The sequence below is a fragment of the Acinonyx jubatus genome, chromosome D1 (genome assembly GCF_027475565.1).
Source record: "Acinonyx jubatus isolate Ajub_Pintada_27869175 chromosome D1, VMU_Ajub_asm_v1.0, whole genome shotgun sequence".
Lineage (NCBI taxonomy): Eukaryota > Metazoa > Chordata > Mammalia > Carnivora > Felidae > Acinonyx > Acinonyx jubatus.
Genome location: NC_069390.1, coordinates 2,275,295 through 2,297,022, shown reverse-complemented (window position 1 = coordinate 2,297,022; position 21,728 = coordinate 2,275,295). Strand labels below are relative to the sequence as shown.

Genomic DNA, 21,728 nt, shown 5'->3' with positions numbered 1-21,728 from the left:
GGGCCTCAGCCCCTCAGCCCTGACACGGACTGGAGGCTCCAGAAACTCAACGGCCAGGAGCAGTTGCCCCGCTGGGAAGCAGAGGGAGACCGCCCTGCAGGGGCCGCTCCTGATAGATGGCCAGCTGGCCCGGGAAGGGCGGGTTTTCCAGGAGAGACGTACCGGGTTGAGTAGTATCCCCCCGACCCCCGCTTCCGAATTCACGTCCACCCGGAACTCCGAAACGGAACTTATTTGGAAAAATCAGATTTTGCAGGTGTAATGAGTTAGATTAAGATGAGGTGACGCCGGAGTCGGGTGGGCCCTGAGCGTAACATGGATGGTGTCTTTACAAGAGGAGAGGCCCAGACACAGAGAGAAGGCCACGTGACGACAGGAGTGACCCGGCCACGAGTCCAGGGCCACCCGGAGCCCCCAGCAGCTGGAAGTGGCAGGGAGGGTCCTCCCCTGGAGCCTCTGGAGGGAGCACGGCCCTGCCCACACCTGGACTTCAGACTTCTGTCCAGAACCGGGAGAGAAAACACGTCTGTGTTTAAGCCACGCAGTTCAGGGCACTTTGTGGTGGCAGGCCCCAGGAAACCCCCAGACGCATCGATTCTTGTACCTTTGTTCTCTGTGACAGAGAAACACGTTTACTATGACAATGTCTCATCTAAGTAAATCCATTCATGGGTATAATGGGGGACAAAAGATAGCCACAGGGCAGGCAGGTGAAGAATGTTGCGTAATTTCACAATAGACACACAGGACGTTTTGTTTTGCATGTTCCAAAGAGCCACTCCCCACGAGGTCAAGCGTATGGGACTCTTACTCCCATTTCTGCTGGGGAACCGGAGACCCAGTGCCTGAGATCTGAGAACAGGTCAGAGCCAGGCAGAGTGCTCGGGATGGCAGGGTTGTTTGGTGTCACTCTGAGCCTGGAGCCCTGCCTGTCACTCTCCCTAGCAGGTGACAACACTGAGTACATCCTGCCCCACGCATTACCCCCCGCCTCCACATCTCTGCCACGCAAATGTGTGCACCTGCCCAGGGCTCACCTCCCGTGGGGATCTCACATGCCATCTTTAGGGACAGGAACCACCCTGAGCTCTGCGTAGGCCCTGGAATGCACTGTGCCGACAGGGCCTTCCCCGCTGGCCCACTCTTACTGGCTCTCAGGTATGGGCTGGGGCACTGCTTCCTTCTGGAAGCCTGTTTGACACTTCCTCCTAATGGAGGGACCAGGGGGGAGGAGGCATGCGTGTAATCGGGTGCACATGCATCAGGGACGCTGGAAATGGGGAACTTGGTGGACATAAAGCAGGGAGAGGTGGCAGCAGCCGGGAGGGTGTTCAAGGCCAGCCTCTCAGGAGAGGAGACCACCCGGCTGGAGTTAATGGACAGGCAGGAGCCGACAAGGAAAATGTGGAAGGAGAGGACTTTGAGATCATGCACAACCCCCCAAAAGTGGCCCGAGGGGTGGGCCAGTGGGTGTGCAAAACTGCAGGTGTGGACAGGTGGACTCTACCGTCCCTCACCTGGGCTGCTTCCTCCAGGCAGTGTCTGGGCCACCAGTGGACCCAGGAGCTAGCTCTTCTGGCCCCTCGAAGGGTGGCTCAGTATGCAGGCTCCACGGTGGCCGCTCCCGGTCAGTCTGAGCACCAGGGCCTGTGCGGGACCAGAGGTCACCTGGAGCCCGGTACAGGCTAAGTCGATCGGAGGACAGACTCCTTAGGAGAGCCCCAGGTGACAGGCCCAGGGACCAACTCTAAGACCCCCACCCTTGTCCTCAGGCACTTAGTCCCCTCCCCTGGCCAGGGTGAGTGGCGTCATCAGAACAGTGGACACCCGCCTTGAGCCATTTGCCTGCGTCGTCCCAACCCTCTGCTAGCTCTATGAAGCGGGTACTACAAGTGCCCGTGATTGACAGATGGGGAAACTGAGGCTCAGGCTCTCTGTCAGGACCATCCAGCTAGAATTGGGAAGGTCACGGATCTGGCCCCAGGGGTCTCACCCAGGAACGCCCACCCACCCTTTTACTCTTGCTCTGTCCATGCACAGCCCTCTGGCCAGTATGACTGACAGGACGCACCTTTGAGTGTGCTGCTGGCTGAATGGTGGCCCCCAAGAGATTCAGCCCCTAACCCCTGTACCTGTGCACTTGACATTTGGAAATAGGGTCTCTGTAGATGTTAAAATGAGGCCCTGATGTAGTCACTGCAGAGAACACAGAGGGACACAGGAAAGGCCATGTGAAGGTGCAAAGACTGGGCGGGGTGGGGCTGGGGGGGGCGGTGCGGGACATGGCTGCAGCCCCAAGAGCTGGAAGAGGCAAGAAGGACCCTCCTTTGGAGCCTTCGGAGGGAGCCCAGCCCCATGACACCTCGATTTCTGCCTTCTAGCCACAAGAGAATAATTCCTGTTGTGTTTTCTGAGCACCTCAATTCGTATACTTTGCTGCCACAGGAAATCAAAACAGCATTCTCAACATGATACAGACAGAAAGCCTTCCGACACCCCTGGCCCTCCTTCCCACCCGCTCAGTGACCCCAGGAAAAGAGTGCACCACTACCTGCCCCACCTCCATCAGACCCCCGAGGACCAGGCCCTGCTTACCCAACAACCATTTCTGAAAAAAACGGACAAAATAACGCGACCCCCAACTGCAGGTGTAGCCCCTTAACGAAGAGCCTCTGGAACCCCGGACCTGGGCATATGGCTATCCAGGCGCACTGTCCTCTTATTCCTTGTTAGGTCAATGCTGTTCTACAAATTGCCATGTGAGGAGCCCGTGGTGGGGACCCAGCCAGGCGGCAGGGCCGGCTCCCCTGGGCCTTCCTGGGACGGGGGTCGGGGGCAGCGCGCATCGCTCCCTCTCCCGCTGGTGGGCTCTGCCTCGGCCAGTGCCCGGCAGACAGCCACCTTGCGCGCGGACGCGGAGGCGTGAGAAACAGGGAACCCCAAGTGCCAATCCCCGAGGCAAGGGTGAGCCCTGGGATTTGAGGAGGGGACAGGCATGGACGCCGGGGGTCTGCGGGGACCGCGCGCGCGTTGCTGGAAGTGGCACCGAACTGGCGGGGAGTGGCCGCCGAACTGGTGGCGGGCTCGGGAAGGGGCTGGCCGGGGACCGGCGGCGGGCAACCGGCCGCAGCAGGTGCCCTCCATGCGTCCTTCGCGCGCCCCCCGCCCCTTAAAGAGGCGGAAGGAATGCGGACGCGCGCCGCCGCAGACGTCACACGCCCTCATTTGCGTAAGGCCGGCGGGTCTGAGAGCGACGCAGCGCGGCGAACCCCGCCCCACGCCCTCTGATTGGCCGTCGCCGGCGGCGCCGAAGCGTCGTTGACTTGCGCCGAGGCCGCCCAACCACAGCCCGCTTTGCTCGAGGGGGCGTGGCCAGAAGCCTCGGCCAATGGGAGGCGGTGTTGTTGGCGGCCACGGCGGCGCAGCCCCGGGAGCGAGCGAGGCCACCGCCGCCGCCACTGCCGCAGCCGCAGGAGGCGTGAGAAGCAGACGCGAGGCGCTCGGCCGGGTAACGGCGCGCCGGGGCGGCCGGAGGGTGGCCGGGGCCAGGACCGCTGGGGGCCGGGACGGCAGGGCGAGGTCCGGGGCCGCCGTGTGGACTGGCGACGGCGGCGGCGGCGGCAGGGGCGGGGCGGCGGGAAGGCCGGGGCGGGCGGCGGCGGCGGCGGCGGGGAGGGCGGGGAGGCCGGGCGGCGGCGGCGGGGAGCGGGCGGACGCGGGTGACCCGCCCCGGCGCGGCCCTGAAGGTCAGGAGGCGCTTTGTTCCCGCGCGGCCCGTGCGGTGACCCCGAGGGGAGCGGCGGGAGCGCTTCCGCGGGGCCCCTTTGTTTTCGGGGCGCGGGCCGCCCGGCGGGGTGGTGTCTGCGGCGGGGCCGGGAGTGCCTGCGGCTGCGGGAAGTCGCCCTTCGGGACGGGGACGGGGACGGGACACGTCCCCCGCGGACGGCAAAGTTCCGAGCCTCTCTTCCTGCGTCTGTGCGTCTTTACCCGACTGCGCGGGGCTCCCTTTCGGAACGCGCTGTGTGCGTGCCGGCGGAGGGCCGGGTGGCGGCGACAAGACGCCGGCGCCCGCAGGTCCCCCCGGTCCGCAGGTCCGCCGTCCGCGCCAGAGGGCAGCGCGAGGTCGCGGGCCATCTGCGGGGCGGGGGTCCTCGCCGGCCCGCTCCACTGGCCCCGGCAGCCCCTGCTTAGCCTCGCTGCGGGTGTGCGCGGCGCAGAACGTGCAGGCGGTCGCACGTGAAAGTTAGAAAGTCGTCTTTGAGTCGCCGGCTTCCCGCAGTGGTGCCGCTGCCTCTAGGTGACTAGCGATGGCTGTTGCTACACAGCGGGGACGCATCTGACCTCGTTGCACGTGTTGACTCATCGCCTAATAATCCGCTAGGTCGGGAGGTGGGTGCTGCGGTGCTCCCGGGGAGCTGCTGGGGGAACTCCAGGCCCTAGGAGGTCGGATCCAGCGGCCCGTGCGAGGTGACAGCTTGACGCGACGCGCCGTTCCCGCTCCTGGCGGCGGTTGGAGAAGTTGTAAGGAGGCCTTGGGTGTTGGTGATCGCGTGCGCCCAGCTGCAGTCTCGTTGCCGAGGGTTGAGCTGCTTGACGGTTTCCAGCGAGAATTCTGGGGTCCTGACGATTGCCCAGTGCTTCCCCGGCTAGGGTCTGCGCGGTGTTTCAGGCTGCCGTTAGTGATGGCCGGCGCAGTAAATACTCTGCAGGTGCCGAGTGAAGCGGACGGAGCCCAGGGGGCCGCTCCAGGGGCGTCTGTTCCGGGGGTGCAGTGGGACGTTGTCTGGCGGCTTCACTTGCAAAGGTGGCGTTGCCGCGGGGGTGGGGGGTGGGGTGGGGGAGAAACCTCAGAACGTGAATTTTCTCAATTTGCTAGTTGCTTTTTTACTTGTTTGGGGATAAGGAATTTTTTTTTTTTTCTTTCCTCTTGTGAGGTTAATTATCCTGTTTCTTCCATTCAAAGGACCATGGAAGGTAAGTAAGACCTTTCTGGTGGGTAGAGATACTGTTGCAAAAGTTACTTTGTTGCAAGATTGTGGCGAGGAAAGGATCTCGTTTCATGGATAAATGTAGGTATGGGGATTGTAACCTTCCCAGATTTACTTAGGGACATTCAGGCCTAGGATTTAGGGTTTTAAGTCCTCTTTTGCTGGTATGATGAAAATAATCGTTCTGAAGGCATCTTTATCTAAAACGGGTTACTTCAGCAGCGTGGTGCTGTCTTAAATACCTGTTATGACCTGTATCATTTGCACCTTTTTTCCCCTGGTTTACCAGCGATACTGATTCAGGATGTGTGTGTGGTTATCTGTGTCTCTGTATCATAAAGTAACATCTAAACACGTTTGCGAAGGTTGCATTGTTTTTCAAAAGGAATATCGGATGCTGGTTGGAGAGATCCGATTCTTTGGAATAGCTACTTTAATCATTTTTGTTTGGATGATGTCAGCAGACTGAATTGTGGAGAGATTACTTATGCTTTAGGGTTATTGTCTTCTAAGTACGTAAGGGCGTTTCTTATTTTTGTGAGCTGGCCGTTTAGATTACCAGACTCTGGTATTTTGAGTTTGGAGGTTTTTATCTATAGGAGGTAGCTCATAGTTTTATAGAGATGAAGGGCTAGAGTTGGGGTGTGTTCATCAACACATTACAGCCTGTGAACTTGTGCTTGAGTCTTTAATTACAGTATTTCAGTTAGTGTGTCAGGGTTTTAACAGCCTCTTGATGCTGAGAGCAGATCAGTTTCCCGTGTGCAGCTCTGACGAGCCAGTGGAGGGATCGAGATCGTCAATATTTTTCTAATTTTGAGTGGTGGACAGTCTTCTAGTATCAGGAAGAGGTGACCTCAAATGTAAGTGTGTAAGTGGCTTAATAGAGTTCAGAATTACTTACTTTCAATTTTTTTTTTTTTCTTTCTGTTCATTGTCCACAGTTCTTAAATGTTTTAAAACTGTTTTCTGGGGCGCCTGGGTGGCCCAGTTGGTTAAGTATTCGACTCCTGATTTCGGCTCAGATCATGATCTCACGATTTGTGAGATCGAACCCCAGGTTTTTTCCAGGCTCCTTGCTGGGCATGGAGCCTGCTTAAGTGTCTCTCTCTCCCCCTCTCCCCCTCTCCCCCTCTCCCCCTCTCCCCCTCTTCCCCTCTCCCCCTCTCTCTCTCCCTCCCTCCCTCCCTCCCTCCCTCCCTCTTCCTCTCCCCCCTCTCCCTCCCCCCCCGCCTCCCTCCCTCCCTCCCTCCCTCTCTCTCCCTCTCCCCCTCTCCCTCTCTCTCCCTCCCTCCCTCCCTCTCCCTCTCCCCCCCCACTTCTCTCCCCCTCTCTCTCTCCCTCTCCCTCTCCCCCCCCCGCCTCTCTCTCCCCCTTTCTCTTTCTCTCCCTCTCCCTCTCTCTCTCTCCCTCCCTCCCTCTCTCTCTCTCTTCCTCTCTTCCTCTCTCTCCCTTCCTCTCTCCCTCTCTCTCCCTCTCTCTCTCTCTCTCTCTCTCTCTCTCTCCGTCTCTCCCTCCCTCTCTCCCTCTCTCTCTCTCTCTCTCTTTCTCAAAAATAAAAACACACAACAAAAACCCCAGAACTTTAATAAGCTTATGTTGAACTGCCAAAACTTTCGTCAGAGAACCTAAATGTTTTCGCTGTGTTTTGGAACAATAGTGGCGTGTCTGTGGGCAGGAGGGTGATTTAAATTCCCAAAGGCCTAGGAGCTGTCAGCCGTGTGAAACCGTACTGCTCAGAACCGACACTAGCCGTGGCCCAGATCTGAGTCCGGGGGCGGCAGTGAGGAGCTTGTGGGGAGTTTGGTCTGGAATTGCTTACTTTAGGTGGGAGAGGAGCCACAGGCGGGCGCTTACCTCGCTTGGCTGTTCCGCCACCGGGAGGGAGGTGGTAGAGAGGCGGTCGGTGCAGAATCCCCGCGGCAGGTCGTCGGCATCCGGCCTTCGCTCACTTTGGGCCACGTCTCCTGGTTTGACGGTTCTTGCCTCCCACAGACTGGAATTGGGGGGTGGGGGTGGGGTTGACCTCCCTTGCGAGACCCTGATCAGTGGGTAGTGAAGAACGTCGAGTTCAGCTGCTGGGAGACTTTTAAGTAGATGGTGATGACATAGGTTTGTTTTCATTTGACAGCCACTGGGTTTCTCCCTCGCCCTCTTCAGAGAAGGTGGGGCTGCTTTGCTTTGCCGTTGGATTTTAAATTTCATGAGTGGTTAGTAACAGGAGGGGTGTTCTTTAGTAAGAAAACTTGTACAAGAAATCAGTTGTGACCTATACCTTTTGATCTTGACCACTCACTGTGGAGCCTTAAATCTCCGCTTACCAGTATATCCTGTCAGCTGTTGCAACTAAATGTGCCTCTGTTCTGGCTTTGTGACTTTTTTTTAATGTGCTGTGCGTTTTCATATTATCCAGAAAGCCTGTTTCAGACATGATGAGGCGATTTTAATGAGCCATGCGGTAAAGAGATCGGCTGTACCCCTCAAACATTTACGTACCAAGGTTATAAGAATGCCGCCGTAAACATTAAAACATTTGCGTGCATTGGGGCGCCCAGGTGGCTCAGTCAGCTAAGCGTCCGATCTCGGCTCGGGTTGTGATCACACAGTTGGTGGGTTCAAGCCCCGCACCAGGCTCTCTGCTGTCAGCACAGATCCTCTGTCCCCCTCTCTCTGCCCCTCCCCTGCTCTCTCTCAAAAATAAATAAACATTAAAAAATAAAATGAAACATTGTGTGTGTAGGAAAATAGCTTTCGGTGCTTTGTATCCATCCATTCATTCGTGAGCCTCTTCTAGGTGCTAAACACAGTCCTAGGTACTGGGGTATCACACTGACCAAAACAGAGGGGCCTTGCCTTCATGTATTTCTGTAGTGGGAGACAGATAAACAACTTAGGCGGTGGTAGGTGCTTTTGAGAGGAAAAGTAGAAAAGGAGTAGGGACTTGGGTGTTTGTGATTTTTAAGTAGGGTGAAGAGGGAAGACCTTACGAAGTGACGAGACTTCTAAATACTGGATTAAGGAAAACTTTGAAACGTTTGCCTCATTTAATCCTATGCCAATGAGTTACAGAGAAGAGAGAGCAGAAGAGGAAAGTGGAGCTGTGGTAACAAAGAACCACTTTGCCCTGAGTAAAAATAGAGTGTTTGGTCAAGGAAAGGAAGTAAGTTTTTTACTCTTTTCTGGAAAACTGAGGGCTTGTTTTCTAGCAAGTTTTTGAAGAGATGGTCCACTGTTGTCTGGTGGCAGTTAGATCTCATCAGCAGACATCACTTCCTGTGTCTTCAGACTCTCCTCCGAGTCCCGGATGCCGTGCTGCGTGCGCAGGTGGCACGGCGGTGAGTGAGTGAAGCGGAGACTGCTTGGCCGCTGGCTCCGGGGACTGCCACATCGAGCAAGTAGACGGGTCCCTGCCCTCCTGGAACTTGTTCAGTGGAAAGACAAACATGCATGGTTTCTCCATTCTTAAAAAAAGAAAAGAAAAGAAAAAGTCTCAAACACCTGCAAACATAATGACCCCCATATCTAACCCACAGCTGCAGTAATTAACTGTTTGCCAATCTTAGTTCATCTGTAAGCCTATACAGATGATTTTGTAATTAAAAGGTTTTATAGGGATGCCCGGGTGGCTCAGTCGGTTAAGCGTCCAACTTCGGCTCAGGACATGATCTTGTGGTTCACGCGTTCGAGCCCGGCGTTGGGCTCCATGCTGACAGCTTGGAGCCTGCTTCAGATTCTGTGTTTCTGTCTCTCTCTGCCCCTTCCCTGCTCACACTTTGTCTCTTTCTCTGGCAAAAATAAATTTAAAAAAATAAATAAAAATAAAAGTTTTTATAAATGCCCAAAGGGAAAGGAAGAACATATATATTAGATTATCAATCATTATGTATGATTGAAATCAGTTTGAACCCAATTTCAAGACTACCTTTATGAGTTTAGGACCTGGGCACACCTTTCTCTCTCTCTCTCTCTCTCTCTCTCTCTCTCTCTCTCTCTCCCCCCCCCTCCCCCCCCTTTCTTTCTCTTTGGCTAAGACTACAAGCGTATGTGCAGGGTATGTTAAGTTAACAAGGATGTTTTCTATTAGTTGGGAACCTTACAGAAGTTAATTTGGTTGTGTACTTCAGGCATGTTTTCAGTTTACCTGCTTGCATATTGAATCCAACACCGTTACCTTCTGATGGTGAGGAATGTAATGACAGACTGGATTAAAAAAATCAGGGCAACATAAATGAGGTCCGGACTATGACAGGGCTTAGGGGGTGGAGACCTAGGGATTTCTTGCGGGGGTATCCTGACTCCTTCTTAGATGGTTCCTTTGTCCTTTCTGATGGAGTCTCAAGCCAGAACATGATCTGGTACTCTGGAGGACCTGCACTTGGACCTTGGGGCTGATTGGACTCCATCTTACGTTGACAGGGTAGGATCACCGTCCTTCACGCTTATGTGAACTGTGAGATTAATAAGAATTATAGGCTAGAATGAAATTCTGAAGTCTGACAGAAGCATTTGGTCACATTTGCCTTAATTTTCGTCATTCAGTTATTTCATGGGAAGACACTGAGGATCTTTGACTTGGTTTAAGATCGATTACGTATAGAAATTTTGGTTATGTGAAGGGTGACCGTATTCCCCAGTTTACTCCTTTGTCTCTCAAAAGTGACCCACTTTGAAGTTATATGATTACTCTAGCTATAGACTGTTTTAAAATTAGGAATTTGGGGCGCCTGGGTGGCTCAGCCAGTTAAGTGTCCAACTCTTGATATCAGCCCAAGTGATGATGTCTCAGTTCTTGGGACTGAGCCTCGTGTTGGTCTCTGCACCAACACCGCGGAGCCTGATTGGAATTCTCTCTCTCCCTGTCTCTCTGCTCCACCCTCTCTCTCAAAATAGGTGATTAAAAATAAACATTAAAAAAAAAAAAAAAGCCCACTTTCCTTCATACTATGAGTTCTCATTCTGATGAGAAATAAAGAATAATTGAGAGGGGGCCGAACAATACATCCCTGTTAAAAATTTAAAAAAAAAAAAAATAGGAATTTAGTTATAGTGGATAATTTGCTGCAAAAACTAAGAATTTTTTCCCCGTGAAAACAATTTTTTTGTTTGGGGTAAAAATCCATTAATAGGGTTGTGAGGTATCTCACATAAATAAAAGCAAACCATTATTTGTATAGTCATAGAAATTTGCATTCCCATCCAAATTTAGAATCTTCGACTCAGTTAAAGTTTTTAGCCCTAGATCTGAACTGCTGTATTCTTTTGAAATTTTAGAATATTCTTTTGCCTGGAGACCCATTTGTATTTTAATATGATTGCCTTATAGACTTAGCAGAACCTTCAAATGAGGTTGAAGGTTCTCCAAATGAGGCTTGAGACCGTGATTTTGATGTTAAGCTAAGTGTACCAACATTTAAAACAAATGAATATTTTTCAAACCTGCAAATTTGGTAGTCCTTGTGACTTTGTATTTTTTTTTTTTTTAAATAAGCATTTTTGTTTTAAGTTTATTTATTTTTGAGGGAGAGAGACAGAGCACATGCAGGGGAAGGGACAGAGAGTGGGATACACGGAATCCGAAGCAGGCTCCAGGCTGTCAGTATAGAACCCAATGTGGAGCTTGAACCCACGAACTGTGAGATCATGACCTGATCCGAAGTCGGACACTTAACCGACTGAGCCACGCAGGCATCCCATGACTTTGTATTTTAACTAGTTGGGATTGCTAAACAAAAGTAAATCATTTATGGCAATGAAGACTGACAAGTGGAACTCTAGTTTGTTTATGTCACCAACTCTAGATTATTTTTCCTTATGTGAAGGGGAAAATGTTGAGAATAACTTGATTTGTTGGTCTCCAATCAAGCAATAGAGTGATCTGTAAGCACGTTGCAGTTGTAAATGCCGAGGGAGACCTTAATGGGTCACACACTGGGTGTTGCACATGCACATAATTTTGTCCTCTCGACAGCCTCTCAGTCAGCACTGTCTAGGCTGTGGGTGTCGAAACCGAGCTTACACAGCTAGGAGACAGTAGAGATTAGGGTTCAGAACCAGGTTATTGTGTGTCTTTGTTCTAGATGTTGAGTTCTGGCTTTATTGTTGTTTAGTTCTCAAAATAGTTTCTTTCCCATTGTTTAAACTCATCTTTTTGTTATTCTGTCTTTGATTTAGCTGTGTGTGTGTGTGTGTGTGTGCGCGCGCGCGCGCGTGCGTGCATGCACAAGTGTTGTGTCGGATTTAACATAACTGCTTTGTCATCGTGTCACCAAAAATAGTATTAAATAGCACATGGCCTCACATAATTGAAAATACAGTGGATCATTGTATCCCAGGAATCCGTTAATTTGGAGTGGCGTATGAAGCTCTTTGGCCTGTGTTCTCAAGAAGGCATATAATCACTCCACAGTTAGGTCTCGTGCTGGACGCTGTTTAGGGCCCTGGGGCCACATAGTGAGCATCATCGAGGAGTGTTTTTATTTTCCCATTTCTGGACTGCATGTTTCTCGGGAATGCTGCTGCACCGCCGATTCTGACTGACTCTGAGCTAGCTGTTGATTGGCCACTCTTCCAGCAGCAGCAACAGTGATCTTGAGCTGCGCAGGTGGAAATGGCAGCAGGAAGTGAAGTGGTCAGTGGTGGTAGGGAAAGTTCACCAGGGTCTCAGTTTCAAACGTGCAAAGATTTTAATCTAAGACAGAACCAAAGGAAATGAAATGGAGAATCTCACATACACGGTCTCAGAAAAATCAGACTTAAAGACAGACTGATTTCCCACAAACACTTGATTTACAGAAGATCAAAACTCATTCAATAACTAATGAGTGTCTGCCAAGAATCTCTCAAATGTCCCCTTTTGTACTTGCCCACGAAAACAGCCTGCCCTAAACCTTTAGTGGACCCCTCTGTAGCTCGCTGCGGTCTGCGTGTCCCAAATTGCAGCTCCTTTGCTATTCCCGAATACACTCAGTGTCTGGTGTCTTGAGCTTGTCCTCCTCTCTTTTAGGTTCACCTTGCATGGTGTCAGAAGTGGGATCTGAAGGTGCCGGCTGCGGGGGCACTGTGACTCCTGGGATCGAGCGAGGTACTCACATTTGAGCCTTTTGTGCTCTTTGCTTCTACGGAGTCACCATAACTTTCCGTTTGGTGAGTCTTCCCCAATATCAGGCTCCCTTGTTTTGGTAGAACTCTCAGACTTTGTTCAGGATTTGTCGTACTCTTGTTCTTAATCTGATCATGGGATCCCAGTCATCTAAATGGTCTAAGAGTGGCCCCCTTTCAGGAACCCTGGCCAGTTTTTCTTTAAAAGATGATGGTCCTTCCTCATACCCGGTATTGACAATATGGACCAGTCTTGCTAGAAAAGGTAACTTGGAGCCCTGACGGCCATTCTGGGAAACCTTTCATCTCTTCAGACTTGTTTTTCTCCCAACCGAGTTAGAAAATTAAAACAGTTCAAGTGGGATAGTTATTTTCGTTGGTATCTGAAGGTTTCTAAACGTGTTCAGAATTCTAAAATTGCACCTTTACAAAATATTGTTTCCAAAGTGACTGAAGCAAATAAACAACTAAAGGTGGATAAAAATAAAGTGTTAGAGGCTTCTTTCTTGGTGCTGGCCAAGGTTCCCTCCTACCCCCCCCCCCACTGCCCCACCTCCTTACACATCCCTCTTTGCCTCATCACCCTTCCCCTCTATCTGAACTTTCTTTCCTGTCACTGAAACCTCACCATCCTAACCCATTAAAACCTTTCCTTTCAAAACTGACTTTGTGAGGATGCTGTTAAACCACCCCAAATTTCCTGTACCCCATGGATAAAAAGCTGAGCTTAGGGCTATAATTAAGGTCTTTCCCAAGGTAACTGAGGATCTTTGTAGATTTGTGGAATTCACCAATCTGGGCTGTGGTCTCTGTCCGTTAGTTGACATGCCTCTTGGAGAAGGTCAAGCCCAGCGCTGGATGAATGCTGCTAGTTGGAAACCCCCTGAACAGTCTCTAGGGTTTAAACTAGACCAGCCGCCAGCCCTTTCACATGACCAAGCTTGTAGTGTATAACCACGAGGCTACACGAAGTCATCTGTGGGGCTAGCCCGTGGACTAGACTCAGATTCAGGCGTGCACCCAGAAGCCAGCTGAATCCGTCCATGACTGTTACGTGACTGTCCGTGACTCCAAGTTGTTGTCAAGGAAATTCCAAGCTTCCCATAGATGTTGAGTCCACCCAGATGAGCTCTGACTCCATGTTTGTAAAATGGGACTAAGGAAGGACTTAACACTGTTGATCAAAACAGCCGGTATGGGACAGGCATGGAGGCTCCACAGCGGGTGTGACCTGCAGGGTCACGTTAGCATTGCAGACGGTCTGCCCACTGGAGAAAGGGTTGCTCTAAATTGAAATCCAAACAGTTGCAGCCCCCCGAGGAGCAATGGCCAAAGCCACCCCAGTGATGGGACTCTGAGGACACATGGGGATTATTCCCCAGCCTTGTGGGAGGGAGACTAAATAGGATGGGAAGACTGCTTTCCAGATTGGGGACCAATTTTCTCACTGTATCAGTTAACACAGGAACCACCCTGTCAGTGCTCAACCCCAAATTCAAGTGTCCCTTCTTTAGATAATACATATGTTCCGACAGCGGGGCTCTCAGATGAAGTACCATACGTTCCTGTTTCTTAGCCCATATCCTTTCGTCTGTGGGACCTTTGCAAGACAACCAACCATTTCTTCTCAGTGATTTAGCTCCCGTACATTGATCTAGGATGAGCTTTCCCAGAGATACACATTGCCTTTTTTGTTCCTTTCCCAAAGCGGAAATATTCCTTGAGGTCAAATCCAGTACTCAGGAAAATTTCAGGGCTCTTTATTGCAGTCTACAAACCAAAGACGACCAAACTTTGGTCTACATCCCCTGGTACCCCCACTCTTTGGGCAAAGCCCTCAACAGACAGAGGCAGAATTCATAATGCTCCTCCCTTTAATAATCCAGATTGACCTCTCAAAACTTCTTCCAAGAATAAATCAACATCCTATAAATAATAAGAGGCCTGGAGCACCTGGGGTAGCTCAGTTGGTTAAGCATCTGACTTCGGCTCAGGTCATGATCTTGCAGTTCGTGGGTTTGAGGCCTGCGTCGGGCTCTGTGCTGACAGTTCAGAGCCTGGATCCTACTTCGAATTCTGTATTTCCCTCTCTCTCTGTCCCTCCCCTGCTCGTGCATTCTCTCTCTCAAAAATAAACATTAAAAAAAATAAGAGGCCTTATCAGGGTATAAGGTTTATCATAGATTATAAGAATTCGTTATCCTTTGTACTAGTGCTTGTAATATCCTTATTTTACCCATAAAAAAACCCCTCTGGCCAAGGATGGAGATTGGCCCGGCATGTTAAGGCAGTAAACACTAATCCCTTCACCCTGTTGTCTCTGGTCCGTACACTGTTGGTTGCCATTGGATTCCAGACTTCTTTTTTCTTGTTTAAGGTTTATTATTTTTGAGAAAGAGAGAGTGGGGGTGGGGTGGAGACAGAGGGAGAGACAAAGGATTTGAAGCTGACGGTAGAGAGCCCAATGTGGGGCTCAAACTCATGAACCCTGAGGTCGTGACCTGAGCTGAAGTCACACACTTAACCAACTGAGCCACCCAGGTGCGCCTGGATTCCAGACTTCTTAATAGCCCCTTTATGCCACACTCGAGAACACCAAACCTGATCCCATTGTTTGGGATGACCAAAGTGACTTCTTTAGGATTTTGAAGGAAGCTGGTAAGTCCACCTACACTTGGACACCCAAATTACCAGCTGCCCTTTTTCCTTTTTGTATATGAGAAGGAAGGGGATACCCTTAGACTACTTACCAAAAATGCGGAGTTGTCCCAGACTCCTAGGCTCCTGTAGCCAGCAGTTCGATCCACTGCCTGAGGACGTCCCCACGGCCTCAGAGCTCTGCTGCCACCATCCATACTAAGGGCTACTGCAGAAGGAGTCGGCGTCTTCCTCCACTCTTTATGCTTCAGGGCTATTGAGGCTCCCTTGGGTTCATACCACGCTCAGTGCCTTGCAGCGAGCTCTTCCCTCCTGTGAGACCCTCTTACTAACCGCCCCCCATGTCACTCTTGCTAACTGGAACCATCTCAACCCTGCTTTCCCTTCTCCCTCCTCCCCTGATGAAATTCCCCATGACTCTCTGATTTGGACGGATCAGCTGGTGACCCCTTGTGAGGTGTTCCAGGAAGCCCCTTTGACAAACATTGATCTTTCCCGGCTAACTGATGGCTCTTACCTAAGCTGTGAACATGCTGTATCCTGTGCTGGGTGTGTGATGACACTTCTGTGTGGGGCACGTGATAACAATTTTGAGGTTGGTAAGTCTGCACCTCTGCCTTTGGCTTCTGGAGCTAAACAAGCTGAATCACATGCCTTCACTGGAGCATGCATTATAGCCGAAAGCAAGGCAGCAAACATGGATACTGACATCCAACATGCCTTTGGGGTGGCCCATGACCTTGGAATGGTAGGGAAACAACAGGGCTTCCTCACTTCCAGTGGAGGTAAAGAATGGCTCTTATTCCGGTAAAGAAATGGGCAAAAGACATGAACAGACACTTCTCCAAAGAAGACCTCCAGATGGCCAACCGATACGTGAAACAATGCTCCACATCACTCATCATCAGGGAAACACAAATCAAAACCATGACAGGATACCACCTCACACCTGTCAGAATGGCTAACACTAACTACTCAGGCAACAACAGATGTTGGCGAGGATGCGGAGAAAGAGGATCTCGTTTGCATTGTTGGTGGGAATGCAAACTGGTGCAGCCACTCTGGAAAACAGTGTGGAGATTCCTCAAAAAACTAGAAATAGAACTACCCTACGACCCAGCAATTGCACTACTAGGCATTTATCCACGGGATACAGGTGTGCTCTTTCTAAGGGGCACATGCACCCCGGTGTTTATAGCCACGCTACCGACAATAGCCAAAGGATGGAAAGAGCCCAAATGTCCATCGACGGATGAATGGATAAAGAAGATGTGGTGTATACATATATATACAATGGAGTATTATTACTCGGCAATCAGAAAGAATGAAATCCTGCCATGTGCAACAATGTGGATGGAACTAAAGGGTGTTATGGTAAGTGAAATTAGAGAATGACAGGTGTCCTGTGACTTCACTCATATGTGGAATTTAAGGTACAAAACAGATGACCATAGGGGAAGGGAAACAAAAATAACGTTAAAAGGGGACAAAACAGGCCCAGTCTTAAAGTATAGCAGTTCTTAACCACCACTCAGTATGCCCACCTTGCATATCGTAGGAGATAGCAGGGGAGTCTGCTAATAATCTCAGTCTTGCTTAAAAGAGCTACTGTCCCAGCCACTGTTTTCCTGGCCCTTTCAGGAGTTGGAGAGGGCTTCAGGGAGGAGAAGGAAGGCCCCAGTGCCCAGTGGGATATTGTCTGGGGACACTGAGCACATGGAGAAAGCAAGAGAGCCACAGTGGCTGCTCCTGTCCCCAACTATCCCCACCTTTGCCCCTACTTCTCCCACCCCCTCAAAGCTTCCCAGGAATTAAAAAAAAAAAAGATTAAAAAAAATAAAAAGGGACAAAACAAAAGAGACTCTTAGTATAGAGAACAAACTGAGGGTTGCTGGAGGGGTTGTGGTTGGGGGGATGGGCCAAATGGGCAAGGGGCATTAAGGACGATACTTGCTGGGATGAGCACTGAGTGTTATACGTAGGGGATGAATCGCTGGATTCTACTCCTGAAATCATTATTGCACTAGATGCTAACTAACTGGGATGTAAAATTAAAAACAAGAATGGCTCTTCTGTCCAAAATCTGTTGGCCGCCGTAATGCCACCAGCGGCTCTGGCTGTTGCTACGTGTCGCAGGTCTGATCCCCTGGAAGCCAAAGGAATCTGCCTCACCGATACCCCTGTGAGAAATGCCACCCTCATGAGCTCCGCTGACCAAACCTCTGTCGTGGCACAGAAGACCACCCCCCAGCGGGGACCTCAGGTGTGAGGCAGGAAGTACGACAGCCGGCCTCCGAAAGGGAAAAGCAGGGTTGGAAATCTAAAGGCTGCTGGCACCACAAAGAAAAGGGACTCTGGTCTGGACCCGTTAATAAGCTGATCCTGCTAGAAAGTCTGAAGTGTTCCTTTTTGCCCCCTGTGCCTGAGTTAAGCCATTGGTTCCCTGAGAAATGGTAACTTCTGTGGATCAGTATTGGTAGGAAGCAGCAGCAGGGCCATAAAAAGTGCTGTCTTGCTTCCACCTGACCCTGAGTATAGCCCAGGAAGCCTGTTTGCACCGCCCCGGGAAGTTGTAGTTTTCCCGCTGGACCATTGGAGCCCTGGGAGGTGAATTTCACACGTTTGCCCCACCCCCAGACACAGACATTTTCTGACGATAGTTCCCGTCTTTTCACGTTGGATTGAAGCATTTCCACGTGGAAAAACGACTGCCTCTTCTGTGGTTAAGTCCTTCTGCCAAACATTATTCCCGCTTGGGGAGCACCGTGGTGGCCAGGGGACCCACTTCGCTTGGCAAGTACTTGGACAAGTCTGTGCCATCTGGCCAATTCTACAACATTTTCGCTGTGTTTATCCTCAGACTTCGGGACTGGTCCAACGTATGGAAGAATAACGATCCAGGTTGCTAACTTAGTTGAAGCCTCCAAATACCTTGGCCCAAAGTACTGCTCCCGGGTCTTCTGAATCTCAGATCTGCTCCGTCCAGTATTCATAAACTCTCACCTTTTGAAATAATCACAAGACAGACCATGTATTTAGCTGCTGCTTCCTTTGACCCACAGCTAAAGAAAGGGCACATATGTTAGTTTTGTAAGGGTCTAATTAAATCCACCGAGAACCGTCGTGTTTGTGGTGTGGACGATCTTTCCACAGCAAGCTCCCTAGAGACAAAAGACGTCACACTGTACAGCCAGGCGAGTCCATCTGCTAGAAACAGCGTCTCCGTAAAGATTCACTCCAGCCTCATTGGAAGGGCGCCTACCAGGGGGTACTGACGAACCCCTGTGCCACCAGGTTCCAGGAGACAGACTCCTGGGGTCACACGTGCCGTCTAAAAGAGCGTGAGTGGACCTGCACCCCATCTGGTGACTTAAAGCTAAACATTTTCGAGGACTGAAGCACATGACACTGGAAGAAGACCACCTACCCCAGACGCTCGGGCCCGGCCTGTGGAGCCTCCCCTTTGACGGTATTCGGTGTCATTGAGCAACCGAATCCTGCTTCAAGTTGTAGTTGTCCTTTCGCTGGCCTACTCGCCGCCCCCTCCTTTGCCTCTTTGGCTCTTATGTCCAAAATCTGTTGGCCGCCATAATATTTCTCACCTTACAAAAACTCTTTGATCCCACCAACCCTCTGATGGTTGGATTTGCACCGGAGTTAACACTGGTGATAAACCTGAATGGGTGGTCTGGCCATTTTCCTTAGCAGGATGGCAAGAGCTTTCTAGCAGAGATACGGGGTTTTCTTCTGGTACTTTCGGGGCTGTACGTATTCTCCCTTCTGGCAAATTGGCACCAGCCGTTAAGCATTCCGTTCGGTGCTCCTCACCCATAAAGGGATACCCTTCACTCAAGTCCGTGCATTTACCCAAGGTCTTTTCTCTGTTTCACAAACAGTAATGGGACTGGCAAAACTTGAGGCCGCCTCCCAGTAGACTTGTAACTATACAGTGGTGCGTGACCCAGAAGACTGGGAGTACATTCCCCACTGGAATCTAGAAGACTCCAAGGTCTTCTCTATCAGTGTGTCTGGTGGGGTGTCGAAAATGATAAGGGCACTGGGAATGGGAAGCTGACTGGTCTCCTTTTGGTGGGAACTTCATTCAGCATGCCTTCTCCCTGGGAGATCCCCAGACCTCCGTCACAACCTCCCCTGCAGCCGTCATACTCACCTGGTAACCCACGTATATTGAAGCTTAACACATTCCTATAACCGTCTCCGCGGTGCTAACCAGTTGTCACCTGTTAGTGTGAGTGAGTATGTTTTTAATCACGAGGTCTCTCTCATTCTGGGGAAAAAAACTAATCTAGCAAAAGGGTCCACCTGAGGCCCTGTCTTGAGAAAACACTAGTTATGTTTTTCTATGTGGCAGAAACATATATTCCACACTCCTCCTGGAAAGGATGCTGTGGTGTTATTGCCCCCGTTCCTGATGCCGAAGGCGGGAACACCCGCCCGCCCGCCACTCCCATATCCAGTCTGGGTTCTTTCTCCTGTCTTCTCTCTCTCTCTCTCTCTCTCTCTCTCTCTCTCTCTCCCCTACTGTCTTGAAAGAGCACATGATAACAGGGACGGATACAGTTTCGGGTGGTTGCCCACGAATAGCCCAACAGTGGATAGAGAGGGATTTGGATATGCCTTTGCCTGAGCCTTTCCCTCGGGTGGGAGTAGCAGAGCTTACAAAGGCAACTCCGAATCTGTGGTTCTACCTTTACTGCTCCTTTGAGTGCTTCTGAACATCAACGGACCCAGACAGACAGTCGCAGAAGGTAGTCCTGAGCCGTCTCCCGTAGTAGCAGGGAGGAACCGGTGCCCTGTCTGGGGAAGAATGCTGTTTGTATGTAAACAAATGGGGGGAATAACTGAAGAACTAAAAATAATGAAATGTAGGGGCGCCTGGGTGGCTCAGTTGGTTAAGTGTCCGCCTTCGGCTCAGGTCACGATCTCGCGGTCCGTGAGTTCGAGCCCCGCGTTGGGCTCTGTGCTGACAGCTCGGAGCCTGGAGCCTGCTTCGGGTCTGTGTCTCCCTCTCTCTCTGACCTTCCCCCATTCATGCTCGGTCTCTCCCTCTCTCAAAAATAAATAAACATTAAAAAGTTTTTATGGGGGGCGCCTGGGTGGCTCAGTCAGTTAAGCGTCCGACCTCGGCTCAGGTCATGATCTCATGGTCCGTGAGTTCGAACCCCGCGTCGGGCTCTATGCTGACAGCTTAGAGCCTGGAGCCTATTTCAGATTCTGTGTCTCCCTTTCTCTCTCTGGCCCTCCCCCGTTCATGCTCTGTCTCTCTCTGTCTCAAAAATAAACATTAAAAAAAATTTTTTTTTTTTAAATAAAAAAAAATAATAATGAAATGTAATACCAAACTGTGAACTGGAATAAGCCAGGCCCTAGAGACCTAGGACGTTTTCAGCTTCCTAAATCACGAGCAGCGAGGGAAACCGGCTGAGGAGTTTTTCCAGCCAGTAGCCATAATTGGACTTTGGGCCCTGGGTTTAACCCTCTCGCTGAAGTTTGTGCTGCCTCGTATCAGGCAGGGGCCTTCCTCCTAGACGTGTGTACAAACTAGAGTTCTCTTCCTTCCCAAGACCTAGCCTGAAGCTCCACTGGGAGGAACATGGCCGAGATCCCCCATTTCGTGACTTTTTTGTTCACATGTGGCCTGACGCCCTCTGGCCGCGTCCCTCCCGTGAGGACAAACATCTGGGGACGGTCTTCCTGGGTTCTGACGGGCTCCGTCCGCTCACAGCTAAGGACAGCTCTGAACAAGACCCCGTACAGACCAGTTGACCGGCGCTGCCCTCTGTGGCAGAGGCCGATCACGGGGACGCCCGGCAGGATTGTGTCCTTCGATGGGAGCGAAGGTGTCAGGTGGGGAGTCTCACATGTGTGCCCTCAGGAAAGCGGACCCGAGGACCGTCAGGCTGACTTCCTATAAACGCTTGATTTCCAGAACGTGGAAGTGGTCTCCCCCCAGTGAGTGTCCACCAGGAATCTCTCCCCGTCTTTGAGCCGTCCAGCTTGCTGCATGGCTCCCGACTCGCTTTTCCTCTTCGTCCTCTGCCCGTAAAAGCGGGCGCCCTAGACCTCCGGTGGACTCACCCCTAGCTCTCGAATTACAGTTCCTCTGCTTTTCCCCAGGAGGCTCTCTTTCTGGTTTTGGAACTTGCCTCGGCTTGTCTCCTTTCTTTTAGGTTGACAGACCCGAGTCCGCATCGTCCCAGCCGGGGGACCTCGGTCAGGCGGTTTACCTTCCCAGCCTCAGTGTCGTCCCCTACCCGCCGGGGGTGTTCGCTCCCTGGCAGAATTGGTGTCGGGCGTAAACTGTAGGGAAGTGCCTGTCGCCGTGGGGCCCTCGCCACTACACGAGGTGTTGGCACCAGGTGTGTGGTTTGATGGGCAGCTACCGACTCGGGGTCAGGGCTGGAGCCCGTCCGCTGGGCTGGCGGTGGGTGCCGCTGCTTCTGGAGAGCAGGCCCCTCCTGGCACTCAGCACGCGTGTGGCCTCTGGGGTGCTAGCGGAGACACCGCCACACGGTGGAGCCACGCTGCAGTGGGTGCCCGCGGGGAGCGAGGTTGGCAGGAGGTGCGGGCGTCCGTTCGTACTGTTCAACCCAGAAATCCTGCTGTTGGCGTGGAAATAAACAACGGGGGCCCCCGGCAGCCACACAGACGACCGTGTTCGGACAGACGTTAGCGAAGGCGTGTTGTAGGGAGAGCCGTCAGCACTCCACGGCTGGCACCTGCTAGGCGGGCGCCTCAGCTCTTAGGGTCTGGCATCAGCTGTCACGTTGCAGACTCCCCTGTCCCGAGGTCTGCGCTCGCGGAACGGAAGCTCGGGGCCCCGCGCCGGCTGCGGTGCGCAGGCCGCGGTGCGCACGTAGCGAGCTGCAGGGGGGCGGGGCTGGGAAGCAGGGTCGCAGTGGGTGGCTAGGAAGGGCAGGGATTCACATTTGTGTGGGGTGACTGGACTCCACAGAAGGTGGT

The 21,728-nt window shown here is 51.7% G+C and overlaps 1 protein-coding gene across 3 annotated transcripts in view; it reads left to right on the top strand.

The window, feature by feature from the left end:
• The first annotated feature begins 3,361 nt into the window (after window positions 1-3,361).
• Window positions 3,362-21,728, top strand: part of NAP1L4 (nucleosome assembly protein 1 like 4) — a 47,889-nt gene continuing 29,522 nt past the window's right edge. For 2 of the 3 annotated variants that reach the window (XM_027045668.2, XM_053202770.1), the window contains exons 1-2: window positions 3,362-3,508; window positions 11,992-12,131. The gene's annotated coding sequence lies outside the window, so the exon portion shown is untranslated. The remainder of the gene's footprint in view (window positions 3,509-11,991; window positions 12,132-21,728) is intronic. The other variant, XR_008290217.1, reaches the window with a different exon arrangement.